General features: G+C 42.4%; 1 protein-coding gene across 11 annotated transcripts in view; it reads right to left on the bottom strand.

The window, feature by feature from the left end:
* The window catches only part of SCMH1 (Scm polycomb group protein homolog 1), a 177,595-nt gene extending 157,902 nt beyond the window's left edge, over positions 1 to 19,693 (bottom strand). For 6 of the 11 annotated variants that reach the window (XM_038557710.1, XM_038557711.1, XM_038557708.1 and 3 more), the window contains exon 1: positions 19,576 to 19,628. The gene's annotated coding sequence lies outside the window, so the exon portion shown is untranslated. Of the gene's footprint in view, positions 1 to 19,575 lie in introns of all 11 variants that reach the window. The other 5 variants (XM_038557703.1, XM_038557714.1, XM_038557705.1 and 2 more) reach the window with 4 other exon arrangements.
* Positions 19,694 to 27,204: the final 7,511 nt, after the last annotated feature.

Raw genomic sequence — 27,204 nt, 5'->3', positions numbered from 1 at the left:
GTTAGGGATATAAGGATGGATAGGACTTGAACCATGTTAATTTAGAAGTGGAGAAAGTGCAAAATACATTACAACAGAATCTAACATATAGTTATCATAGGTATGTGAAAAGTGGAGACCAACTTCATCTAAAGGAATTGAAAAAACCTTCATAGAGGAGGTGACTTCTGAACCAGAATTTGGAGAATGCATCTTATTCCAGACAGAGAAGGAAGTTTAGGAAATTCTAACTAAGCAAAGGGAAGTAGAAAAGCAATAAGTAGTGAAAGGGCTTCTATGATGTCCTGTGGAAAATGATAGATAGCTCAAGCATAGAATATATGGCAGAAGGCAGTGACAGAATTAGAAAATCAAGTTAGAATCAGGGAAAGATCCAGGAATATATTCTGCAGACCTTTTTAAGTCAAAGAACCATCTTCAAACAAATTTTTATGCAAAACACAACAATATATAATGACTACAGAGCTTATTAGATAGAAGGGAAGCAAAGATTCAGTCTATACATTTTGTCTCACCCTGACACCCCATCATTGGGGCTCCCTTCACAGAAAACTGAAGTGGTGCTAGTATTCAGCATTGTAGTCCTCCTCAGCAAATGGTTATTAATTTGTAATAAGTAATTAAGAATAAGCATTCTGAAACTTTGTACTACAATTTAACAGAATACTTTTATGTTAATAAAATTCTGAAGTCTATACTTGGATTTTTAAAAGTTTCATCTAATATTTTATTTTTATTTATAAAAGTATCAGTCTAAGATGAATGGAAAATATTGCTCCTTTGCACCAGGTGTTGTATGTTAAGTGTTGAATCACTAAATTCTACTCCTGAGACTAAGTATTATCCTGTATGTCAACTAACTGGAATTTATTTATATTTTAAAGATTTATTTATTTATTTGATAGAGAGAAGGTGCACATGCATGAACATGTGAGCCGGGGGTGGGGTTAGGCAAGAGGGAAAGAAGCAGACTCCTGGCTGAGTATACAGCCTGACGTGGGGCTCGACATGGGGCTCCATCTTACGAGCCTGAGATCATGACCTTACGCAAAATTAAGAGTCCACTGCTTAACTGACCAAGCCACCTAGGCAGCCCAACTAACTGGAATTTAAATAAAAACTTGAAAAAAAGGGCACCTCGGTGGCTTGGTAGGTTAAGTGTCCTCCTTTTTTATTTTTTTTTTAAGATTTTATTTATTTACTTATGAGAGACAGACAGACAGAGAGAGAGAGAGGCAGAGATACAGGCAGAAGGAGAAGCAGGCTCTATGCAGGGAGCCTGACGTGGGACTCGATCCCAGGTCTCCAGGACCACGCCCTGGGCTGAAGGCAGCGCTAAACTGCTGAGCCACTCGTGCTGCCCCAAGTGTCTGCCTTTAAGCTCAGGCCTGATCCCAGGGTTCTGGGATTAAGCCCTGCATTGGGCTCCCTGTTCAGCAGGGAGTCGGCTTCTCCCTCTCCTTCAGCCCCTTCCCCTCCACACATGCTCTCTTTCTCTCTCTCAAATAAATAAAATCTTAAAAAAAAAAAAAAAAGAACTTGAAAAAAAATTATGGCTCCTTCAACATGTGTAGCTTAAAAAGCACTGCCCTAGAGGTGCCACACTGATCAGATCTGTAATTTAGAGAATTAGAAAAATAACTTTAGTGGCTATTTAGAAGAGGAAGATCAACTGGAAAACATAAAGCATAAATAATATAAAATAATAGAACATTTCAGATGACATAAGGATAACCTGTGTAAATGTTAAGCATCTGGCAAGTGAATAAAAACATTAAAGTTCACAGAAAAAAAGATCTCTGCAAACTAAAATAGTTCAAGGAAGGCTCAGACATGTTTAGTAGATTTTTAGAGGAAGAAAGACCTGAAGCCATCAATTTCCAGGCCTATGGACACCTGGGTGGCTCAGCGATTGAGCACGTGCCTTCAGCTCAGGACGTGATCCTGGAGTTCCGCGATCAAGTCCCGCATTGGGGTCCCTGCGTGGAACCTGCTTCTCCGCCCTCTGCCTGTGTCTCTCATGAATAAATAAATAAAATCTTAAAAAAATTTTCCAGGCCTAAATTCATGAAGTCAACAGATTTTAATATTCTTTATTATATATGGAATGTTATTGACTGAAACACTGACTATATACCAGGTGCTGGGGATACATACTGAATGATCTCTGCCACCAGGGCAGACATTAGTCCACCAAAATACATAAATAGATGTGTCATTTAAAACTATTATAAGTACTAAGGGGTGCCTGGGTGGCTTAGCTGGTTAAGTGTCTGACTCTTGATTTCAGCTTAGGGTTATGAGATTGAGACCATGTGGCTTGATCTGAGTGTGGAGCCTGCTTGGAATTCTCCCTCTCCCTTTCCTTCTGCCCTTTACTAACCTCCCCCCCACTCTTGTTCAAAAATTAAAAAAATAAAAAACTATTATTATAAGTACTCACAGGAAAGTCGCATGGCACTATTAAATCATGTAATTTAAGAGATTAAATCGATTCTGGGAAATTAAAGCAGTATATCCTAAAGAAATGATGTTTTAGTTGAAATCTGAAGGATGAGTGGAAATTAACCAGGCGAGGAAAGGAAAAGAGCATTCTTGGCAGAGGGAATGAACAGGCATGAGAAAAAACTGTGAGGTGAGATGGGGCATTGACAGTCCACGGAACAGAAAGAAAGAATCACTAATGCACAGAAAGCAAGAAGCAAAGTGAAAAGAGGTCACAAAGGTAGATGGGCTAGGTCATTAAAAGTTCTAGAAGCAAAAACATTGATAAAGACATAAGCGAAATAAGGCAGTCACAAAAGGACTATATGATTTCACTCATATGAAGTATGTGGAAGAGTTACAAAGACAGAAAGTTCTGTCATAGAGACAGAAAGAATCGTAGTTGGAGGGGTGGGAGGGAGATACAGGCAGTTATCGTTTAATGGGTACAGGGCTTTAGTTCTGCAAGATGAAAAAAGTTCTGGAGAGGAATGGTGGTGAAGGTCACACAAAGTGAATATACTTAATGCCAACAAACTGTACACTTAAAAATGGTTAAAATGATGTATTTTATTATGTATATTTCACCATGATTTTCAAAATTATTTTTTAAAGTTCTATGAACTACATTAAGATCAACAGGAAGTATGTGAATAATTTTAGTGTAATTATCAGACTGTAAGTTTTTATTTCAGACTTCAGGTCTTTAAAAATTTACCCTAGAAACAACATGGAAAATGGATTAAAGGGAGTCAGAACAGTTGTAGGCAGAATAGTTAGGATGCAATTGTACTAATTCAGGGGAAAGAGGACAGAAGCTTGAACCAGGATGGTGGCAACGAAGATTCATTCATTCATTCAACAAATATTTAATGAATGCCATTATATGCCCAACACTGTGATAAATGCTAAATATAAGACTGGCAAGGGGATCCCTGGGTGGCTCAGTGGTTGAGGGTCTGCCTTTGGCCCAGGGTGTGATCCTGGAGTCCCAGGATCGAGTTCCACACTGGGCTCCCTGCATGGAGCCTGCTTCTCCCTCTGCCTATGTCTCTGCCTCTCTCTCTCTTTCTCTCTCTGTGTGACTATCATAAATAAATAAAAATTAAAAAAAAAAGGACTCATTATTGTTGATGTACGTTGCAAAGAGACATGGTAGGGAAAACGCAGATGTGATATGAATTGGCTCAATAGGTGGCCTTCAATCAGTTCCTATAAAAAAGAAATTGTTTAATATGAAATAAGGGAGATACTAAAAATATTAAATAGCCTATAAGGCCATACCAGTGAATAACGAGGAACATCAATCCTGAGTTAAGCTGGTCAATCTGAAAACACTGGGTAGGAAATATAGCTTTTCTTAAAAAGTTTCATTCTGCCTAGAACCTGCATAGGAGGCTTGCTGAACTGTAAAATCACCCAGGGCTAAAAATGGCACAAGGAAAGACAGAAAGGCAGGACCTACAACTATGGATAAGACTGAGACATAAGAGTCTTGATTCCCCTAGGGTCCTTTCAAGCACCTCTGTCTGTTATGCACTTCTTGCCTGATAAAGCTGAGATACAATCTAGAAGGAGTTTATTAATAACTCCCTTCCCCAGACCCTATTTCAAATTAATTGAGCCAATAATTTCCTTTTTTCGCTTCAATCCATGTTAGTTGGGTTTCTGTTCTTTACAATCAAAAAGTGTTAATATACTACCAACATTTAAAAAAACTAGTGCACATTTAAAAAAAACTAGTGCACTGCTTTTTTTCCAAAAGGATCACCAGAGGCACTAACCTCAAATCTACTAAAAACAGAATTTCCAACTCAAGGTATCTGTTAATTCTTAATGTGTGCTCCAGATGATCAAACAAATTGGGAAAACAAAAGTCTGGTTGTCTCTTCCCTTATTCATGAAAGAGTAATTGTTATTTCCCAGCAATACAGAGAAAGAATATTATAATAATTATTATTTAATTATTTATTTATTTACACTAAGAGCCCACCACCATGTCAGCATCCACATAGTATGCATATAGTGAGGCATGAAAAGTGTAAGATGTGGCCTTGCTTAACTAGGATCTTGTGGCCTTTAAGTCATGGAAAAGGCAATACGTACATATACATACAATGCTAAATGTGTCTGATCAATGGAATAAATTAAGTATCTTTTTGGTAGATTAGGGGTGAAAGACATAAGATTTAAACCCCTTTCCATCAGACAACAAATCCATTTTCAAAATATGGTCAGTGTAAAATACACTTCCCTCTTACTATAAGGTGAAGGAGCACAAAAAGGAAAAAAATGTACATAATGGAAACAGTTCATTAATTCTAATTTTGATTTAACCAACATATATTTGAGCACTTACTATGTAAACATTTACTGTATTAGGCACCTAAATATAGGTTTTCATTGATTACTAATATTCAGAAACACCAGCAAATTAGCAAATTGTCTGAAATGACATTTCTCTTTTCAGCCTAATGGTTTATTTAAATACCATCATTAAGGAATTTAACATATCAAAAGAAAATTGTCAGTGCTGAGAATAAAAAAGTCAACAAAAACATTACTTAACATTTTACCAAATTCAAATAGCAGGTTCTCAAAAAGACAACTTTGACACCTAAGTGTCCAGGTCAGCATAAAACATCATCCACTCATTGTTAAGGCTGTTAATAGAATTCAGCCCAAACAACCAATTCTTGTTTATTCACTAAGTTGCATTAAGTAATTAAGTCAGAGGAATAACATCTCTTGGAGAGTAAGTTCTGAAGCAAGAAATAAGCAAAAGAATTGCTGTCTCTGATGGTATTTGTTTAGCAATATTTTCTAAGCTTTCTATATAGAGAGAGGATATCTAGGGTCATTAATAATTATTTACAGAATGTGTTCTTGAAGATAGATTTCTATGAATGGTTATCTTTAAATGTAGGTACAACTACAACTGATGATTAAAATATACTTAGTAGAAAACTATAAACTCTGTAATTAAGCGACTTCTCAAGTTTTTTCTTGGGATGTCTGGGTGGCTCAGTGGTTGAGCGTCTGCCTTTGGCTCAGGGCCTAAGGAGTCCCAGGATCTGATGAAGTCCCACATAGGGCTCCCCGCAGGAAGCCTGCTTCTCCCTCTGCCATGTCTCTGCCTCTCTCAACATCTGTGTCTCTCATGAATAAATAAATAAAATCTTTCTTAAAAAAAGAAAGTTTTTTCTTAAAAACTAAATCCAGGACTTCTTATCAACTTATATAGCATCTGCAGAAAAAATAACTATGCAACTTACACACACACACACACACACACACACACACACACATATATTGGCAATAGGTATTAGCGCTATTTTAGGGTCGCTCAAATAGCTCAAATACAATAACATTCCTGTATGAACAGCATCACTTTTGTTCAGAAGCAAATATGGGAACTTATCTACAAAAATTCTACCAAATAATGGCATGGTGCTTTCACAGGCAATATTATGCGGTAAGAATCTTTTACATTTTTCTGAGTCCTCCCTGTTGAGTAGCATTTGGCATATTTTTGTCATCTACATGTATGAGACACTGAGATTTAAAAAATTTATATGGATAGTATATGGATGGGCATCTCTGAATGGGAAGAGGGGAGCAAAGACTGGACGTAATGCTGGGAAGAGCACAATGGGACTTCAATTACACAGAAGTCCTCCCTTAACTGTGGTTTCAGTTAAAAAAAAAAAAAAAAAAGAGTTAATTCTTACAAGTCTACTTTGCCTCCTGTACAGAGAGTCTTAGAACTACATCACACTGCTTGTGACGAAGTGTGCACGGTGAAATGCAAAGAGGTCTAGGGTTGAAGTGAGCCTGGTCTGGGTTTGAAACTGAGTCCTATCACTTATAAATGCATGATTTGGGCCACATATCCTTTCAGTTTCAGTTTGCTTACGCATAAAGTGGAGCTAATAATACCTTTTTGCAGGTGGGTGAGAACAACATACACCTGCATGTTGGAATATGTCTGAAGGATACTCAAAAAAAGTTATTCTCTTTGTTAGTATGGTACACTACACAGAGTTGATATGCTTTAAATACATCCTGGAATAAAGTGGGATATGTATAAATAAACACAGAAGATACTGGCTGTTACTTTTATACTGGATAAATAAATTGTGAGACAATTTCACAAGCCCTCATGTTTTTTTCAGGTACCAATTATGTGCCTGACATAGAGAAGCCACTCAAATGTTTGATGATTCCTCTATTAGATTTCTTTGGTCAAGAGAATGAGATTCCTGTTTTATGACCCTGGACAAACCACATCCCTTTTCTTTTCTTTTCTTTTCTTTTCTTTTCTTTTCTTTTCTTTTCTTTTCTTTTCTTTTCTTTTCTTTTCTTTTTTTAAAGATTTTATTTATTCATGAAAGACACAGAGAGAGAGGCAGAGACACAGGCAGAGGGAGAAGCAGGCTCCATGCAGGGAGACCGATGTGGGACTTGATCCCAGGACCTGGGATCACGCCCTGAGCCAAAGGCAGACGCTCAACCGTTGAGCCACCGAGGTGTCCCCCACATCCCTTTTCTTTCTTTTTTTAATTTTTTTTTTTTTTTTTTTATGATAGTCACAGAGAGAGACAGAGAGGCAGAGACACAGGCAGAGGGAGAAGCAGGCTCCATGCACCGGGAGCCTGATGTGGGATTCGATCCTGGGTCTCCAGGATTGCGCCCTGGGCCAAAGGCAGGCGCCAAACCGCTGCGCCACCCAGGGATCCCCCACATCCCTTTTCTAAGCCTCAATTTCTTCACTGAATAGTTGACTTAATAGTCATGGAACTTATGAGTTGGAAGAAATTTTAGACATCACCTATTGCAATCCCCTTGCCTAAATTAGATACAGTGAGGGGCAGACTGGGACTTCACTGGAAATCCCAATCACCAAGTCATAATTCTTTCCACACACCTCAGATCTCTTTCACCTCCTTATCTATGAAATATTGGAGACTGAAGTACTGATTGTTGGAATATTATCCATTTCTAAAAATCCACTAAGTCAATAACATCCTTACTTCTACCTTTATTAAAGCCAGAAGACAAAGAAGAATAAACAAAGCTGTCAATATTAATCCTAGTTAGCTAAAATGCTAACTAGGGAAACTATGATACAGACTGCAGAGGATTAAAATTTTCAATTGTGTTGATATTTCAAATACTTAAATATAGAGACGATCTATTTTGAATAGTCTGACTCCATCAGAGTGTAAATGGAATTACAATCACTAGTTCACAGAACTGGTAGATGGAGTCACTACTATTCTGAGTTATCCATCTATTATCTTGCTAACCCTTTACAAGATCTTACTCCTTCTGCCTTAGCAGTCAGTTGTTCTTGCCCTTGTGTTCCTATAGCACTCAATATTTCAATGAGAACACTATTTATAATAGATTGAATGAGGTTGAACCATTTGAAATTGCTTATTAGACCATTTTAGACCAATAAAAATAGCAATTTTACATGATTCATCCTAATAACATCTCTTTATATTTCTGCTACTCCCTTCCTCCCTGCATTACACTCATAACAAGAACTACACACTATTTTTTTTTAATTTTTATTTATTTATGATAGTCACAGAGAGAGAGAGAGAGGCAGAGGGAGAAGCAGGCTCCATGCACCGGGAGCCCGATGTGGGATTCGATCCCGGGTCTCCGGGATCGCGCCCTGGGCCAAAGGCAGGCGCCAAACCGCTGCGCCACCCAGGGATCCCCACACTATTATTTTTTAAAAATATATACATAATACTTTATATATAGAAAAAGTTATAAAGCATAATGGGCACCCATATATCCACAGCCTAGCTGAAAAAGTATTTGCCAGTACACTAGTCTCCCTTAGCTGTGGGGTAAATATGTTCCAAGACTCCCAGTGGATGCCTAAAACCACAGATAGTACCAAACCCTGTATATACTCTTTTCCTATACATACATACATACATACATACATACTTATGGTAAAGTTTAATTTAAAAGTTAGGCACAATAAGAGATTAACAACAATAACTGATAATAAAATAGAACAGTTATACTATAATAAAAGTTATGTGAATGTGTTCTCTCTCTCTCTCAAAATATCTCATGGTACTGCATTCACCCTTCTTGTGATGATGTGAGACGATAAAATCCCAGTGTGATGAGATGAAGTGAGGTGAATGACAGAGGCATTGCCACATAACTTTAGGCTACTACTGATCTTCTGACCATACATCAGAAGGAGGATCCTCAGCTTTCCGAACATAGTTGACTACGGGTAACTGAAACAGCAGTTAAAGGAGGACTACTGTATCATGTAAGCCTCCTGTGTGCTCCTCCCAGCATTATTCTTAGTCTTTTCTCCCTGACCTGCCATTCAGAAATACCCACTATACTTAAATTGATATTTATCAGGACCATGCAATTGTTCAATTATGATTTAAGTATGCTTCCCTAAATAATATATGCATGTTAAACTTCATGTAAACGTGTTCTGCCATTTGGTTTATTCACCTTGTATTTGTGATATTTATCCAAGTTTCTAGATAGGTCTAGTTCATTTTTATTATTGTATAGACTTCCATTAGGTAAATATACTGTAATATTTTCTCTCTTTTATTGATAGACATTTGTAATAGTCTGAAGTTTTTGCTATAATAAAGTTGCATGAATATTTTATGTCTCTTTATACATACACTGGAGAGTTTCCAAAGGGTACTGACCTAGAATTGTTGGACTATAGATTATATGTACTTTAGTTTTAATAGATACTGCTCAAATTGTTCTTTGCCATGATTGTACAATTTCTATTCCCATAATAGTATCCAAGAGTTCTAACTTCATATCCTAGCAGTGTTTGAAATTATCAGACTTCTTAATTTTTGCCTAATAGCTATGAAATGACCCCTCATTAGAGCTTTAATTTCCCTTTAATTATTGGTCAATGGCTAATAAATATTTAGGTTACCTCCTTTATGCCTTGTTATTTTTCTATGAATTTGTCTTTTTCTAATCTATTTGTGGGAATCCTTTATTATCACAGATAGTGATATTTGGCTGATTCATGTACCATATATATTCTTTAATTTTGTGACTTGTTTTTGCATTTTAAAAATTATAGTGTTAAAAAATATGGCACTCCTCTTTGTTACTGTATGTAGCACTATGTCTAGCAGTCAGTAGATGCTGAATATTGAATGAATGAATGAATGAATGAATGAAAAACTGAACAAATACAAAGAAATTAGATGTTTTAAAACTTCTATATTCCCTTAATTTGGAGTTATGATTGTCTATGCCTATTAGGCTTTATAAACTTTTATACTCCCAGGGCACCTGGGTGGCTCAGTCAGGTAAGTATCTGCCTTCAGCTCCTGTCAGGATCTCAGGGCCCTGGGACAGAGCCCCTGCATAGGGCTCCCTGCTCAGCTGTTCCCCAGCCCCACTTGTGCACTCTCTCTCTCTTACTAAAAAAATAAACTTTTACACTCCCAAATTCATATTTAAAATTCATTTATATTTAAAGAAAAAAATTTAATCTGGTTTGAAGACTTTCTGGCAGTCCCTGCTAACTGGAGGTAACTGGAGATAAAATAGCATACTAAAATATCAAGGTTGGAAGTCTAACATTCTAAATCATCTAAGACAAATGATTGCTCCCTTCTTAAATATCTCCAAGAACAAGTATACTGGCTCTCATGTTTTCTATTATACTTTACAGGACATAATGACTAAAATAGCCTTTATTTCCATCATGTTTGAATGCCCCAGAGGAAAATCTACACAAGCACGAGTGTAAAGCAATTATAACAAATAAGAAAACACTTGGAAATATGTTATAATATGCCAATGAGCAACAGACGTAGTGATTAAAATGAATGTACAATATGCATATGCTTTAATTTTGATAGCTAACAATTGTAGTATAGTAACATTTACAGTAGATGCAGAGAGAAAAAACAAATGCAGCAGCCTTAAATGTTTCAAAATATACAGAAATTAATACATGATGACTTGCAACAGAAACAGAAGTTCAGACAGCACAGGTCTTTTTTTTTTTTTTTTTTTTTTTTTTTTTTTTATTTATGATAGTCACACAGAGAGAAAGAGAGAGAGACGCAGAGACACAGGCAGAGGGAGAAGCAGGCTCCATGCACTGGGAGCCCGACGTGGGATTCGATCCCGGGTCTCCAGGATCGCGCCCTGGGCCAAAGGCAGGCACCAAACCGCTGTGCCACCCAGGGATCCCAGACAGCACAGGTCTTAAAAAGGAAGTCACAGGAGGCAATGAATCATTCTGGACAAAGTACAAGATTTGTAGTAAGACGACATAGTTTTGAGTTGTTCTGACATTGACTAGCCATTTGATATTGGACACATCATTTACTCCACCTGCACCTCAGTTCTTTATCAGTATATAGAGTTCATAATGATCTAGCATCCTACCTAACAGGGTTATTATGCATTTCAATTTAAATAAGAAAATGTATGTGACATCCTTCAATAATAACCTTCCTCACATCCAGTGTCCTCTACATCATCCCTGAAACTCCCAGGCAGAACAAGATATAAAGTCCTCTGGAATGGATATTGTATTTGTCGGCTCAGGCTGCCATAACAAAGACCACAGACTGGGTGGCTGAAACAACAGGAGTGTATTTCCTCACAGTTTCACAGGCTAGAGGTGTTGGCAGGGTTAATTTCTTCTGAGGCCTCTCCCCTAGGCTTATATAGACGGCTGTTGTCTCCCTCTCTCTTCATTCACATGGTCTTTCCTTTGTGTCTGTGTCCTAAACTCTTTTCTTATACTATGACACAAGTCATAATGGATGAGGGCCCATCCATATGACCTCATTTTATCTTAATTACCACTTTAAAGGCCCTATCTCCAAATACAGTCACATTCTGAAATACTGAAGGTTAGGACTTCAACATAAAAATTTTGAGGGGAGTGGGAGTGCAGGAGACATAATTCAGCCCATAGCAAATACGTAGAAAGCAACCATGCAGCACCCACCACTGCTATAGCACTTAGTATATTGTAATAGAACTACCATTTTTGTCTCCTCTAGTAGGCTATAAATGCCTGCACAGAACTGAATATTTCCTTTTTTAAAATTTTTAAAAGATTTTATTTATTTATTTATTTATTTATTTATTTATTTATTTGAGAGAGAGCAGAGGGTGTAAGGGAGAGGATCACAGGGAGAGAGACCAGCAGATTCTGCACTGAGTGCACAGCCTGACGTGGGGCTTGATTTCATGACTCTGAGATCATGACCTGAGCCAAAATCGAGAGTTGGACGCTCAACCAATTGAGCCATCCAGGTGCCCTTTGAATATTTCCTATTAATCTCACAAGTGTCTAACAGAGTGTATGTTCAACAGAAGGCTCCAATAAACTGCTGGTAACAACCTATGACACTTTCTATCAAGGAACAATTAGAACTAATCTAGCCTACGAGAATTTTTTTTAATGGAGTTTGTAATATGCCAGAGATTTAAGAGAGAGGACAAATTTTTCACTTTTATCTTTCCAAAAACTACTTTGTTGCCAAGTTCTCATCCTTTCCATCCCAGGCTTTATTCTCAGATTACGTATGTTGAACTTTCCTTAAGCAATGAACCTGGAGACTACATGACCACCGCAGAAGTCAGTGACTTCTCCTCCACTCGGCTGAACTTCTGGAGTGTTTAAAGAGTTGCATATAAGAGTTAGTTATGTGTCTTACCTTCCCCTTATAAACAGTGAGTTCCCTGAGAGAAAGGACTATGCCTTAAATGTCTTGGAGTGATCAACAATAACTATTTACTGAATAAATGTAAATTTCTCTAAAACAGATTCACTCTTGTGGAAGAGAAATATTCTTAAAAGAGGTGGGGCAAGAAAAGTGGCAAGGTTGAGTTTAGTCTGGGACATACTGACTTTGCTTTAAGCATTATCTCTCACGAAATATCTTTTTATTAGGTCCATTTCAGTGTCGGAAGGTTTTCACTTAGTATATTAGGACCTGTAGTGATGGGACATAGTGATTTTAAAGTAGGTATGATACCTAGCTACTTGTGAAGCTGACTATAGGTAGCTAAATATATCGTTCTAACACTCAGAAGAGATTATCTTGACTATAGATAGAAATTTGAGTCATGAGCATATAGATGTTACTTATAAGTCAAGTGAGTGGATGAGATTGCTAAGGGAATGTACAGAAGGTGGCTTAGGACCAAAGACAGGCAAGAGAAGGGAGGCTCTCATCTGGGATGAGAATGGCACTGGATGAAGTGGCCAGGGAAGAACCAACGCGCTGAAGTGCATCAAAGCCAAAGGGGGGTGGGGGTGGGAATACCATTCTGAGGAAGAGGGAATTATCATGAATGTAAAATGCTGCTATTAAGTCCTGAAAATGCTTGCCTCCCCCTGGCATTAACAACAAGGAGAAGGCTGATGACCCTGATGAGAACAGTTCAGAGACTATACGATTTGGACTAGTTTCTAACTTTTATATCTTAGTTTCCTTTCTTTGCAAAATAAGGAGACTTGTCTCCTCATGAGTGTTTTGAAGATTAAATAAGTAGCAATAATAGCAAAAGTAACATGTGAATGCAACATATATAGCATTCTACAACATACTGGACACTGTACAGAGCTCTTTAATACAGATTCTCTCACTTAAAAAAATCACGCATACACACACAAAAAACACAAAAATCTTAAGGTACTATAGTACTTAATAAGTATTATTATCATCCTCATCTTCAGATAAGGAAACTGAAACTTACTGATAGAGACTAGAAACCAGAACTTGATGAACAGGTAAAAATGAGAGTTTATATATTAAATGTATATAACTCAAGAAGTTTGAGTTAAGGGTAGGTGACTAGATGGTACCTGGAGGGAAACATGGACTTAAGATTTTATTTATAAGATTTACCTGAAGATGGGAGACATCTATAAACAGATTTTGGGAGATTTAAATAAACAAAGAAAAGAGCCGGAAGAGGGAAAAAAGGTTGAAGGCAATGAAAAGACAGGGGTCAGAGATGTAGCCTTGGGAAAGAAGCAGCAGCAAGAAAACAAAGGTATGGTTTTAAGAAACAGGTTTGACGTAAGATCTCATAGAGACCAGGCAAAGAAATAACTAGGTATTGAATGGCCCAATGGCAATAATCTGTATAAGTGTGTGATTTTCTCCAGTAGGCCTCAGAGCTGTAACTACTGCTAAGAAGAAAGAGGTTCAATTCAACAAGGTTTGAGATTTTGCCCAGAGAAGGACAGAAGAACAGTAGAGCAAGGGAATAGAGGACTGATGGCAAGAAAGTGAATGAACTAAATTATAGACTGAGGAAGTTAAGCTGGATAGGGAAGGAAGTGAAGATAGGCCTCAATGAGAACAAACAGAGCTGGTGGGGATAGCCAAGGTCAGGCAGAGGCACTGTGAACAAAGCTGCATGTCTTCATTTATAGCTTCAGAGGCGGGCCATCTCTGGGTGATAAGGCTCATGGTGTGACTATGAGAGTTGATAAGCTAAAAACATGGTCACTTGAGTTGAAGAAGCTATTGTGATAGAGTAATAATAATCTGTGTGAATACTGAAGTCACTCAGGGTGAGGATGGAACCTGAGGTGGAGAGGAAGACTGTACCAGCTAGGTCCTAAGTGATGGAGAAGATCTACATACAAGATGACAAGAGTTACCATATAGCCCCTGTGCACCACAGAGCACAGGGATTTTAAGAGGATGGACAAGTAATGGTCAGTTAATAGTGGTGCACAGAAAACCACAGTCATCCTTGTCTCTCTCATTTTGTACAGTGTGGGAGAATGCACTGCCCCCTTTTAAAAGAATTACAGTGCAAGTGACAGTGTTCTCCATGACTCCTCAGATGAGAGGCCTGACTTCCATTTAAGGCCAGAACACACAAGAAACCTAGTAAGATGGGTAACAGGGTAGGAAGGAGGGGTTTGAGAGAGCAAATGGAAAGGTATGAGAGGGAACAAACAAGCAGGGAAGCAGGGTTGGGAGAGAGGAGGAGGAAGCCGAGGCAGCACAGGAAAAGCAGTACAGAAGACAAGTGAGTGGAAGGGATAGGACAAAGATAACAGATGAGAAGACTTGCTGGCTTTATATGGCCATAAGGTTATCAAAATAATTAGTTCTAGCAGTGCCCTGGTGGCAAGGGAGTTAGCACTAAGACCTTGGCAATGGTTTGAGGGGAGGGGCAACATCTGAGTGCCTATTATGTAACTGACATTATGTAAAGTGCTTTACACTTCCCATCTTAGTTAAACCTCATACCTAACAAAAATCCAGGAACTGAGGACCAGAGAGGCAAAGTGACCTGCCCAGGGTTGTACAATTAATATTTAGTGATATTTTGCATAAAAAAAGACATTTTGAAATCAGAGCATCCTTAGTCACTTTCTACCAATAAGGGCTTATATGTTTCTTAACTCCATTATGCCTACACCAAACAAGGTTATCTCAGGCATTAAGCTACAACTATAAAATCTGGGGCAGCCCGGGTGGCTCAGCCGTTTGGCGTCGCCTTCCGCCCAGGGTGTGGTCCTGGAGACCCGCAATCAAGTCCTGCGTCGGTTCCCTGCATGGAGCCTGCTTCTCCCTCTGCCTCTCTCTCTGTGTGTGTGTGTGTGTGTGTGTGTGTGTCTCATGAATAAATTTTAACAATCTTTAAAAAAAATAAAAACAAATCTGAAGAGTTATTTTTTGAAGCTAAAACTGGCCTACATATGAACTTATTTTCAAATGTGGAATTTCCTACTTGTTTTACTTCAAATAAAAATCCCAAGTTTCTGAAACTATAAATTTTAGATAGGAAACTGAGGTAGGGGAAAGAGAATGTACAATCTATGGTTCCCTAGTCTATCTAGAACCAAGTCCAAACTCCATAGTTACAGGTCTTTAATACTATGGCCCCAGCTCATCTCTCCAGTCATATCGGTCATTGCTGACTTCCACAATAATACTGAGATCTGTGGCAACGATCAATTTTTAACAAACATACCTGCACTTTTCCCTCTTTGTAACTCCATCTAACTACTTAATCTACTGAAATTTGTTCTCCAAAACCCAAATGAAATTTATTTTTAATGTGAAGCCTAACCTTGCTTCCAGATATTGAGGAATGATGGCTCCCTCCTAGGAACTCTGTATCCCTTTGCTTTTTCTTAGAGTACTTATTGCCTTATAGTTTAAATTAGCATGAGAAAAGTTCCACCAGCAGAGCATAAGTCCCCTAAACGTAGCTGAAAGAGAACATTTCCTTTAAATTGCTTTTCTAATGATTTTATACACATAATTTCATGTAGAATTTGTGACAACCTATGAAATAGGAATTTATTTTTTACAGGTAAGGACACTGCAAGTCACACAGGTTAGACAATATGCTTATAGTCCTAAAGTTAGTAGGTGACAGAGCCTATATTTGAATCTTGGTCTTTCTAACTCAAAATGTAGGCTCTTTCCAGAAACCATGGGTATAATCTCACTGCTTTATCTGACTGCTTCCTACCTACCTACTAATCATCAGTGGGGAAACCTCCATTGACTTTTGTCATTAACAATCAGCAAAAAGGATTGATATAGGGTATTCGCCTTCCTACTTTTGAAGACAAAGAACAGACTCTTGAGAGCAAAAAGAATGATTAATATGAGTCCTAAATAAAGCTGAAGAGATCAGAATCCTGCTCCCAAGAAGGAAAGTAAAAAAACACTACTTTTCCACTCTTTAAAAACTCCTCTTCCTTTGAGGTGTCCACCATCTGGCTGTATCACTCTCTACCCCTCCTCCTCATCTGTCATCCGCCACCCTCTCGATTAATCCCTTCCATTCACTGCGCCTGGGTCACAATCTTCCTCTCTTCCCTAAATCACTTCACTATCCACACAGATGACCCATTCAATACAACAGCCTCGCAGTTGCTGTCACACTTGGTTTCACCAACCTTCACCTCTGCTGTACCTCAGCACAGAGACCGAGCTGTCACTTGGAAGGGCTCCACACCACACAAGTTAACTCCAATATCCCACCTTCTGACCACAACCTCCCTTTTTTCTGGCTTATTTCTGCCACATCTATTCACTAATTTAACTCAAGCTACTGAAAAATCTTCAAATTCCAAAATCGAATTCATCATCCAGTGTTTCTTGTCTCAGTTAATGTCACCACCATCCCCCTAGTCACCCAAACCAAAATCTGAGCATCATGCTGGACTCCTGGCCTTCTCATCTACACATCCAATCAATCATAAAGCCTCACAGATTCTCAAAACTTCAATCTTTTTTCTTTTTTTAAGGATTTTATTTATTCATGAGAGACAGAGAGGCAGAGACACAGGCAGAGGGAGAAGCAGGCTCCATGCGGGGGACGGGGAGCCCCATGTGGGACTCGATCCCAAGACCCAGGGATCACTACCTGAGCCAAAGGCAGACACTCAACCACTGAGCCACCCAGGCATCCCCAATCCTTTTTCCTCATCCCTATGACCACATTTTAAAAGTGTTATTCCACCACGTCCGATAAAAAAACCTCCAGTGATATAAAAAAAGAAAAATCACCCTCGTATACAAGTACAAGGTCTACTATCATATGGTCTCCACCTCTATTTGCAACTTTATAACTTACCATTTCTGTCTTTACTGTTATATTCTTAGCTTTCAAACTGCTTGTGGTTTTCTATGCAAGCCGTTCCTTTTCCTTCTCACATTGATGCCTTTCCTCGAGCGTACTTTTTACCCTTCTCTGCTTGCCTGGCTTCTACTTAACCATTTATCCTTTGGGTCAGGTGTCCTTTCTTTTCCAAAACTTCCCTCAAGTCCTAGGCTAAACACCCCAACGGTGGGGCAATCACAGCATCAAATGCATCTCTCTCACCTTTTATTCTGAGATGAGTTATTTGGGCATTTAATTTGCCAATTCCACAAGGATTGAAAATGTAATTTACTCATCTCAGTACACCCAGCTAAAGGCTGGTGTCATAAACATAGTGTCAGACGCAAAGTAGATACATAGGCTTAGAGCACTAAGTTTAGTAAATGCCAAGTGTAACTCTGCAGCAGTATCTTCACACCAGTTCTTTCTCATAGAGTTTTCAGTATTTCCAACCATTAACTTCAAGTTCTGTGAAGGGAAGGAACCAGAGCCTTTCCTGAGCCTGTATGGCTCTGTACAGAATGGTTCTATACAAAATTTACCCAAGTGACGTAAAAGGAAATAGCATTTGCACAAACAAACCAGAAATCAAAACCTGACGTGTGCTACAAACTTCAAAACCACTGACCAATTTAAAAAATAAAGACATAAAAACAAAGATAAAGAGCCAATTCTGACTGCTGGTACGTGCTTGCCTACATCATAAAAACAGTGAAAGTTTGCTTAGAATTTGAACAGGGTCCCCAGACACAAGTTTGGCATTTTATCTACACGGCCATCACATCTCTGCTGGACTTTAAAAATTACTAACCTGCAGGGCTGCTTAGGGTTGGACGTTAGGACGCTGGTAAAAGGCACTTTTAAAAAATTTAACCCTCACATACCAAGGCTGAGTGATGAAAAAGCAAGAAAAAAATAATGCTGGTAAATGAGCAACAGAAAATGTTCTTTTTCATAGTAATTTTGGGCCTTCTGCTGGCAGTTAGAAACAGAGCAAAGAGTTCGATGTAATAAGCATTCCCCTCTCCAACTAAATATTGAACTGCAGTCTGGCCCCAAACTAGGTCTCAATCCTTTTTCAGGGTAAAAATAATCAGCTCTCCTATTTGCGCGCTGCACTGTCTGCCACACTTTGATACACATCGGCTCTCTCGATAAAGTGTTGACACAGTTGTTTGTTTTTATTTTTAATGAGGGGGGAAACCCAAATAGCTTCCTAAAACAAGATCTCTTTTTAGTTCGTTTGAACACAGCACTGGTCTTTTTTTTTTTTTTTTTAAGTTCAAACTACAGCACAGAAATGAGGAAGGGGGGGCGGGGAGGGGGGCAGCCCGGGTGGTTCGACGGTTTAGCGCCGCCTTCAGCCCAGGGAGTGACCCTGGAGACCCAGGATCGGGATCCAGTCCCACGTCGGGCTCCCTGCGTGGAGCCTGCGTCTCTGCCTCTGCGTGTCTCTCATGAACAAATGGTAAAATCTTTTAAAGAAAGATAGAAAAGAAATGAGGAAGGGAATACTTTTTTATTATTATTTTTTATTTAAGCAGGTCAATCCGTGGGACCAAGGAACTTCTTGGGGAAACTTGTAGGTTTTGTCTCCTCACACAGCGAGAAGCCCTCCTTCGAGGCGGACGCGGGCAAGCTCCTTCAGAGGAGAGACCGGAGTAAACCGCGTTAAAAACACCCGAAGGAACTGGAATTAGCTGAAGAGAAGACACGACTCCGGGGACGGGATCCCTACCTCAGACACCTCACAGCTGCCCATGAGGGAGAAGAACCGCTTAGAACGTGGGACCGCGGTTTCCCTCAACCGGAACCGGATTTCTGGGACAGAACGGCTTTCCCATCCCTGGACGAGGTGTTCGGACGGGTTCGTCAAACGGGGAGGGTGTTTTGGGGGGTGTTTCCCCGAGGCCTCGGGACGCGGCGGGAGCGCCCCTCCCCGTCAGGGGCTGTTCTGGGGCTCACCCCGCGCCCCCCCAGCCCCTCCCGGGGCCCTCGGGCCGGCGCTCCGCGGCTCCACACCTGCTCTCCCCGCCCGTTTCCGGCCCCGCCGCCCGCGACCCCCCGGCAGCCCTCGGCGCCCGAGCGGAGCGACGGACCGACCGACCGACCGACAGCCGCTCGGACGGGGACCCGCCGCGACCCCTCCGCACGCGCCCCCCGCGTCAGGGCCGCTGAGGCGCCGCGGCCGCCGGGGCAGGGGGCGGGGGCGGGGGCGGGGGCGGGGGCGGCTGCCGAGGGCCGCGCTCCGAGCGCAGCCAGGCCCCCGGCCCGACAGGCAGCGGCCGGCCGGCGGGCCCTCAGGGCGGGGGCGGAGGCGGAGGCCCGCGGGGCCCGTCGCCGCCTCCTCGCCCCGGGCGGCGCCCGCCGGCCCAGGCCCCTCAGGGCGCGCGCCCGCCGGGGAGCGGAGGCGGCGGCCGAGACGCTTACCTGCGGGCGCAGCGGCGGCGCGGGGCGGCTCACTCCCTTCCCGCCGCCATGTTTCCGCTGCGCAGGGAGCCCGAGCGGACGCGCGGAGGGGCGGGCGGGCGGCCGGGCGGGGGCGGCTCCGGGGCCGGCGGGCGGGCGCGGGCGGGCGGCGGGGGGCTCGACCGCGGCGGCGACGGCGGCGGCGGCGGCGGCGGCGGCGGCGGCGGCTCCCGGGCCCCGCCCCTCCCTCCCGCCGCGGGGTGGCGCGCGCCTCGGCCGTTGGGCCCGCGCGCGGGGGGCGGGGCGGCGAGGGCGCCACCGAGCGGCCCGGCCCTCCCCCCGGGGGCCCGACCCGGGCGGGTAAACTGAGGCCGGCAGAGGGCGCAGGGCTCAGGTTCGAGTCCCGCCGGGGGCGAGGCGGCCGGGCCACGAGCGTTCAGGTCTCGGCCCCGCAGCCCGACTGACGGGGCTCGGGTCCCCGCCCCGCCGCTGACCCGCCGGGTGATGGATGACCTTGAGCCAGTGACCTCGCTCCTCGCCCGCCGGGGGCCGCGTGTCACGTGACCGTGCTGTACTCGGTCAGCGCAGGCCCCGCCGCCCCCGCAGGGCTCCGCGGGCGCGCGTGGGCCCCCAGGGTCGTGGTTCCGGCGCCCGCTGGCGCCCCGCCGCGCTCCCCGCCTCCTCCGCCCCCATCCGCCCCCATGCGCCCCCATGCGCCCCGGATGGCCCCACGCACAGGGGGACACCGCTGGCCCGGGGTCCGCCGGCGAGTGAACGACTGAGGGGGGAAGACTGACCGCCGCCTGTCTGACCTCGACGCCTGCGTACGCTCCGCCCGCAGGGAGCGGTCGGCTCCGCGGGGGTCCAAGGAGGCCCGAGAGCCCGACACGGTCAAGTTGGCTCTTAGCGGAGCCTGCGGGGTGGGGGTGGGGGTGGGGGTGGGGGCTGATTTGGGGGCAGAGAGAGAAGGATGGATGCAAAGGCGTAAAGACGTGACGCCGTGTGGCTGGCTGGTGGGAGCGGCGTGGCAGGAGTGTGGAGACCTATGGACCGGGTGGGTGGTGATGCGGCTGAAGGAAGCCAGAACCCGGGAGGAGGCGTTTAGGGGGTCCAGAAGGACCTTGGATGTCCTTGTCTGTCTACCTTAGAAGTCACCCTGTAGGCCAGTGGTTTTCATCGCGTGGTCCCCCGCGACCCCTGGATCTCCCTCGGATCCTTCCCGGGGTCACTGAGCTCCGAATTATTTTCAGAATAATGCTAAATGTGGTTTGCTTGCTTGCTTGCTTTCTTTCTTTCTTTCTTTCTTTCTTTCTTTTTTTTTCACCCATTCTCCCACGAGTGTACAGTGAAGTTTTCCATACAACATAGGACATACTGGGAAGCCTGGGTGGCTCAGCGGTTGAGCATCTGCCTTTGGCCCAGGGCGTGATCCTGGAGTACCAGGATCGAGTCCCATGTCGGGCTCCCTGCATGGAGCCTGCTTCTCCCTCCTCCTGTGTCTCTGCCCCCCTCTCTCTGTGTCTCTCATGAATAAATAAATAAGAATCTTTAAAAAAAAAAAAAAGAATATAGGACATACGGTATTGCAACAACTTAAATGCAGAAACAGATTTTAGGATCCAGCTGTCTTCTTTTAAGCCAGTCGTTAAAGAAATTGGCACAAATGTAAGACGCCACTCTTCCCATTAATATTTTGTTATAGAAAATGTAGATTTCTTTTTCATTAAAAATGTGTTTATGTTAACATGTAATGAGTTTATTACTGTAATTTTTAAATAAATTAAAATTTAGAAATTTCTCAGTTTTAATTGCTAATGTGGTTAATCTTGACAGAAGGAACAAACTGCATAAAAACAAAAAAAGCCCCTCAAAATCCTCAATAATTTTTACAGCGTGGAAAGGGGTCTGGAGACCAAAAGATTTCTGAATGCCCCTGCTGGAGCATTAAGAAGCTACTGAAGTGTTAAATGGGGGAGTAACTTAATCAGCTTTCTTTCTGAAAGCTTCTTCAGAAAGAGCTTTCAAGACCCAAGCCAGGGCTTGAGGGATATGTTCCCAAGGCACCTGCATACCAGGCAGAAGGATAGAGAAAGGAAAGTGCAGGGCTGAGAAGCAACAGTGCTAGGACACTGGATGGCATCAGTCTTTTTATTCCTAATTTGGTGCAGCCTCATCCTCTGACAGGTCAGCACCAGGGCAAGTGTCTTATTCCTTTATTTCCACTGGGCCCCATGTACTGAGGATTTTGCTCATGTTTTCTGTGAATGCTACTCCTTCTGACCCCAGTACACCTTCCTTCTTATTGCCTGTTTTCTTGAGAAGCAAGTTGTCAGGGAGGTGGATGAGAGGAAGGGAAGAAATTGCTGAAGACAGCCTGAGTAGGCCTGGGAGTCCTGGCAAAGGGTCCTCTAAAGCTCCACAGCCCAGGCTATCCTCCACAAACCTCTAGAGCTCTTTAGGTAGTGAGGGGGGAAACAACTGAATTAAAAGCTCTGCTGTCTGGAAAGCTGCTTTTGAAGAGAAGTTCCCCCACAGTGCTGAGAGTCTATTCCTTTAACATTAAAAAAAAAAAAAAATCCATACCAGATGAAAATTTTTTAAAGGTGTATTAGGAACTTCCTAGCCATACTAAGTATGCAGAAATAGATTCATTATTTTCTTGATTTGTTATATGTTCTGGTAGCAATATCGCACTTTTTTTACAAAGAAATCCTCTTGAGCTGTTGGAGAGTGAAGGATTATATTCCACTTTAACAAATACCCCAGAATGCTATGCTTTGGGGTTCTCATGATGGCTTCTTAAAGTTTCAGGTTGTTAGCTGCCACTTATCTTATGGGCATAATGGTCATTATGCCCATCCCCTTCCTACCTGCTTCTAATTTGCTAAAGCCAAGAAGGTAAATAGTCCAAGCTCCCCAGAGCATCAAATAATCTCTGAATAAGGGTCTGAGGGACTGTCCTAGGGTGAAGCCCTGTGAAAGCCAGCTGCAGTGGCAGTAGAGTGGGGTGGTTGATTATGAGCTGTGGGGTTGGTTAGCCTTAACTTCTCTGGTTTCAGTTTCTTCCTCTCTAGGATAGAAGGGGGATAATCATGTACCTGTCACATCAAGTTGTTGGAAAGAGTAACTCAGAGCATGTCATCTAGGTCACCAGCCCCCACCCCAACCTTTTTTGTTCTTAGCTCAGTTCCATTAGACAATTCCATCCAGAGTCCTTAAACTTCATGGGTTAAAAAAAAAAAAAAATCATGACTCTCCATCCTAAACCTTCTCTTTCTAGTTGTGTTCCCCCGTTTCAGACAATGGCACTGCCATCCTCCCGGTCAGTCAGTCTTAATGCCATGATAGTGCTTTTTAAAATGCTTCCCTGTTGTCTGTCCTCCGCATCCAATCCATTTCCAAAGCACCCTGCCTTTTCCCTAGTGGAGGCTCCATTCCATGGACTAAATTCCAATTAGGTTAGGAATTGTAACCTAATTCAGACTCTTCTCCCAAACTTACCTCCTACAAGCTTCATGCCAGTCCCCAGTTTCTAAAACTCCGTAAGTCCTCAGTACCTATAGGACAAAGTCCAATGCCTTAGCCTTGAACTCAAGGCTCTCCATGATCTGGCCATAACTTTCCTTTCTAAATTCATTTCTCTCCATTCTGCTTTACTTGGCTCACTTGTACTTTTCTACATTTGTCCTTTGCGACTCTGGGCTTTTCCAGGAACTGCTCTGTCTTCTAGAATGCCTTTCTCTCTATTTCTTATATGTCCTGATTCTACCCATCTTTGAAAACTCTGATTTCATACTGCCTCCACAAAGCCTTCCCTGATCTTCCAGTTTGAATAATAAAAACCAACATTTTATGTAATGCTTACTTTGAATCAGGTACTTTTCTACATGCTTTACATGTACTATCTTAATTAATTCTTGTGACAATTTAATTTTCATAACAAACCTAGTTAGTAAGCATGACTATGACCTGCATTTTACAGATGAGAAAACCAAGGCACAAGAAGGGAAAGTAACTTGTCCAAGGTCACATAGCTAGTAAATGGTGGAGTCAGAATAGGAACCCAGGCAGCCTGGGTAGAGTCAGAATAGGAACCTCTACAGCCCATTTTCTCAATCACTGGACTAAAATGAAAGGACTTTTCCCACCTCCACTCCTGTTAGTGCCCGTGGCAGGCCATTCAAACATCTATTAGGGTCTTTAACCTTTTCTACCTCATTATCAGTTAGCATGTTTTATCTTGCCCTCTTACATAGTGAATTTCTTAAGAGCAGGACCAGTGTCTGATCTAAAACAGTGCCTACTAAATTTCTTGACCCTCTAAATATTTAGTAACTTTTTTAAAGGCAGACTATTCCATAGCAATAAGAATGAATGATTTAAAGCAGGATTGAGGGACGCCTGGGTGGCTGGGACACCTGGGTGGCTTAGTGGTTGGGCGTCTGCCTACGGCTCAGGGCATAATCTCAGAATCCGGGATCGAGTCCCACGTCGGGCTTCCTGTGTGGACCTTGCTTCTCCCTCTGCCTGTGTCTCTGCTTTCCTCTCTCTGTGTCTCTCATGAATAAATAAATAAATCTTTTTTTTTTTTTAAGCAGGATTGAAAATCATGGGTCTTTGGGCCAAATCTGGCCTGACTCCTGTTTATATATGGCCCAGAAGGTAAGAACATTTACCTTCTTTAATGGTTGAAAAAATCAGTAGAAGAATATTCATGACATGTGAAACTTATATGAAAATAAAGGTCTATTAGAACCCAGTCAGGTTATCTATGGCTGTTTTTTGTGCTACCATAGGCCTTATGATCTACAAAGCCTAACATATTGACTCTGTGGCCATATATAGAAAAATTTGCCAAACCCCAATCTAGAGCCACATGTAATAATATGAAAATATCTTAGAAGTAGCATTCAACCAAAAAGGAATAAGCAGCATGTTGCCACTTATATAAAGTTTAAAAATAAGCGAAGCATTATCAGTTTTGTTTAGGGATCGCTTCTCGGCCAATTTTGGCTAAGATCAAGTGTAGTTTTGTTTAGGGACACACATACACATGTAGGAAAACATAAAGACAAACATGGAAACTGTAAGTTCAGGGGAGTGGTTATCTCTAGAGGGCTGAGGGTGGAAATGCTATCAGGGAGAGTGCACAGTGAATTTTAACTATTTTCAAGCAAGGTGGAGGGTGCACAAGTGTTCACTGTGTTATTTTTTTAATATGAATAATAATGTTTCATAAGAAATGAATAGATGAGATTCAAGGGCTTATTTACTTTTATTTTGGCTGATTGAAAATCTATTTGGCTTTCACCTATAGCTGAGATCTCCCGAGAAATAGAAATCCCAAGAGCCCCGCTGAGATGGGTGTGGGTATTATTTAGAACATGGCGGGACACTTGGGTGGCTCAGCAGTTTAGCACCTGCCTTCAGCCCAGGGTGTGATCTTGGAGTCATGATCGAGTCCCCCACGTCAGGCTTCCTGCGTGGAGCCTGCTTCTCCCTCTGCCTGTGTCTCTGCCTCTCTCTGTGTGTCTCTCATGAATAAATAAATAAAATCTTAAAAAAAAAAAAAAAAAAAGAACATGGTAACTCTCAGGTCACACAGGGACTCCTGATTAACGATGCCTCTGTGAACAGTGCTCCTTGAAAACAAGTCCACCAAAGCCAAGTTTGGGGCTGCAGCTGGGATAGCTAAGGCCGAGTTACTTGGTTTGTCTGTAGAATAGGCCTTGGAGCACTGGAGAGAATGGGGGCCTCCTCCTTTTGTCTGAGCGTTGGGCCCAGCGTCAGTCTCCCCGCTTTTGGGAGGAGGGAGTGGGCAGAGTGTCTCAGATCTTGATCTGCATCCAGGTCCTCATCTGCATCCTCGAGTCGCCTTTAAACATTCATTTGATGGAATTTCAGGGAGTACCTGTCTTACTAGTAGCCTAAGGTTATGAGGATAATTAGATGTGGCCTGGATCCAAGGAGCACACAGTTGGGGAAACTGGTATATAAACAGCCAACAAGAAGACAATGTTGTTAAGTGCTTATTGCTTCATAACAAATTACCACAAATTTAGCAGTTTATTTATTTTAAGATTTTATTTATTTATTCATGAGAGACACAGGGGCAGAAACACAGGCAAAGGGAGAAGCAGGCTCCCTGTGGGAAGCCCCACACAGGGCTTGATCCTAGGACCCCTGGACCATGACCTGAGCCAAACGCAGACACTCAATCACTGAGCTACCCAGGTGCCCCACAAATTTAGCAGTTTAAAACACCACCATTGAGCAGCTCACAGTTCTGTAGTTCTGAAGTCTGGTGAGGCATGGCTGAGTTCTCGGCTCAGATATCATATAGCTAAAGTTAGTGTTGACCAGCTACCTTCTTATCTGGAGACTTGACTAGGAAAATGTCCACTCCAAGCTCCTTCTGCCTCTTGACCGAATTCATTTCTTTATGGTTATAGAACTGAGATCCCCACTGCCTTGCTGGCTGGCAGTTGAGGACTTTCAGGTCCTTAGCACATGGCCCCCTTTCCATCTCATCGACAGAGACTCTCTCACATCAAATCCTGCTCACTCTTTGTATCTCTCTGGTTTTCCCTACTTCAACAGTCAGAGAAAGCTCTGAGCTTTTACAAAACTTGTAATAAGGTCAGGTGAAGCCCGGTAATTCCTCTAGTAGAGGCCAACAATGCCACAGCACGTACACCTAATCTGGAGAGTAAAACATCATATATGCTGTCTTGGGGATTATGCAAGGTGCACAGACTAGGGGCCAGGAATCTTGGAGACCTTCTTAGAAGTCTGCCTACTAGGGACACCTGGGGGGCTCCATGGTTGAGTGTCTGCCTTCAGCTCAGGTCATGATCCTGGGGTCCCAGGATCAAGTCCCACGTCGGGCTCCCTGCATGGAGCCAACTTCTCCCTCTGCCTGTGTCTCTGCTTCTCTCTCCGTATCTCTCGTGAATAAATAAATAAGATCTTTTTAAAAAAATTCTGCCTACGACACCCAGGGAGAAGCATTCTCTTTAACGGTCTCTATGAACTCCCCTGGTGCTTTCTTCTGAAACTCCGTGGCATGATATGTGCTGTCTTGCCATTATTAGGGTACATTTTTAAACTCCTTTTCCGGGCTGAAAGTCTCTTGGGATCGGGAACCTTGTTCACACCTGCAGCTCCAATGTCTCAGATGAGGCTTCTTCTGGAGCTATGCCTCTGTGTTTGCTAAGGAAATAGAAAAGGGTAGATACTGTCTTTTGGATTCTGGCTTCTATTCTGTCCCCAGGTCAAAACGTCTCTGACACTCCTCAGGAAGAATTCCTTGCTCCCTCCTCTGTGCTGTCACTTGGTAAATATGTCTGCATGAAGTGTGTCATATTGTAGTGGCTTAGTCCATAGGGGAGCGCTTCCCATTTATTCCCTTTCGTATCCCAGGGCACAGCGCATCATAGATTTCCTTGTTTAATGTACGAATTTCTAAAAAGGAGACATAGTTATTAAAACCAAGAGGCGATGGAGAGTGGATTTGGGCTGTGAGCAGACCAGACCCTTGGGAAGGATTGCAAGAGGGGCAGAAGCCCAGAAGTGCTGAGGCAGCAGAGAGGGAGGAAAATAGGGGGAAATTTTTTTCTTTTTTTTTTTTTTTTTCCCCAAGAAAGAATG

This window comes from Canis lupus, chromosome 15, assembly GCF_011100685.1.
Source record: "Canis lupus familiaris isolate Mischka breed German Shepherd chromosome 15, alternate assembly UU_Cfam_GSD_1.0, whole genome shotgun sequence".
Taxonomy (NCBI): Eukaryota; Metazoa; Chordata; class Mammalia; order Carnivora; family Canidae; genus Canis; species Canis lupus.
The sequence above is the reverse complement of the archived record's forward strand: the minus strand, read 5'-3'. Positions and strand labels throughout refer to the sequence as shown.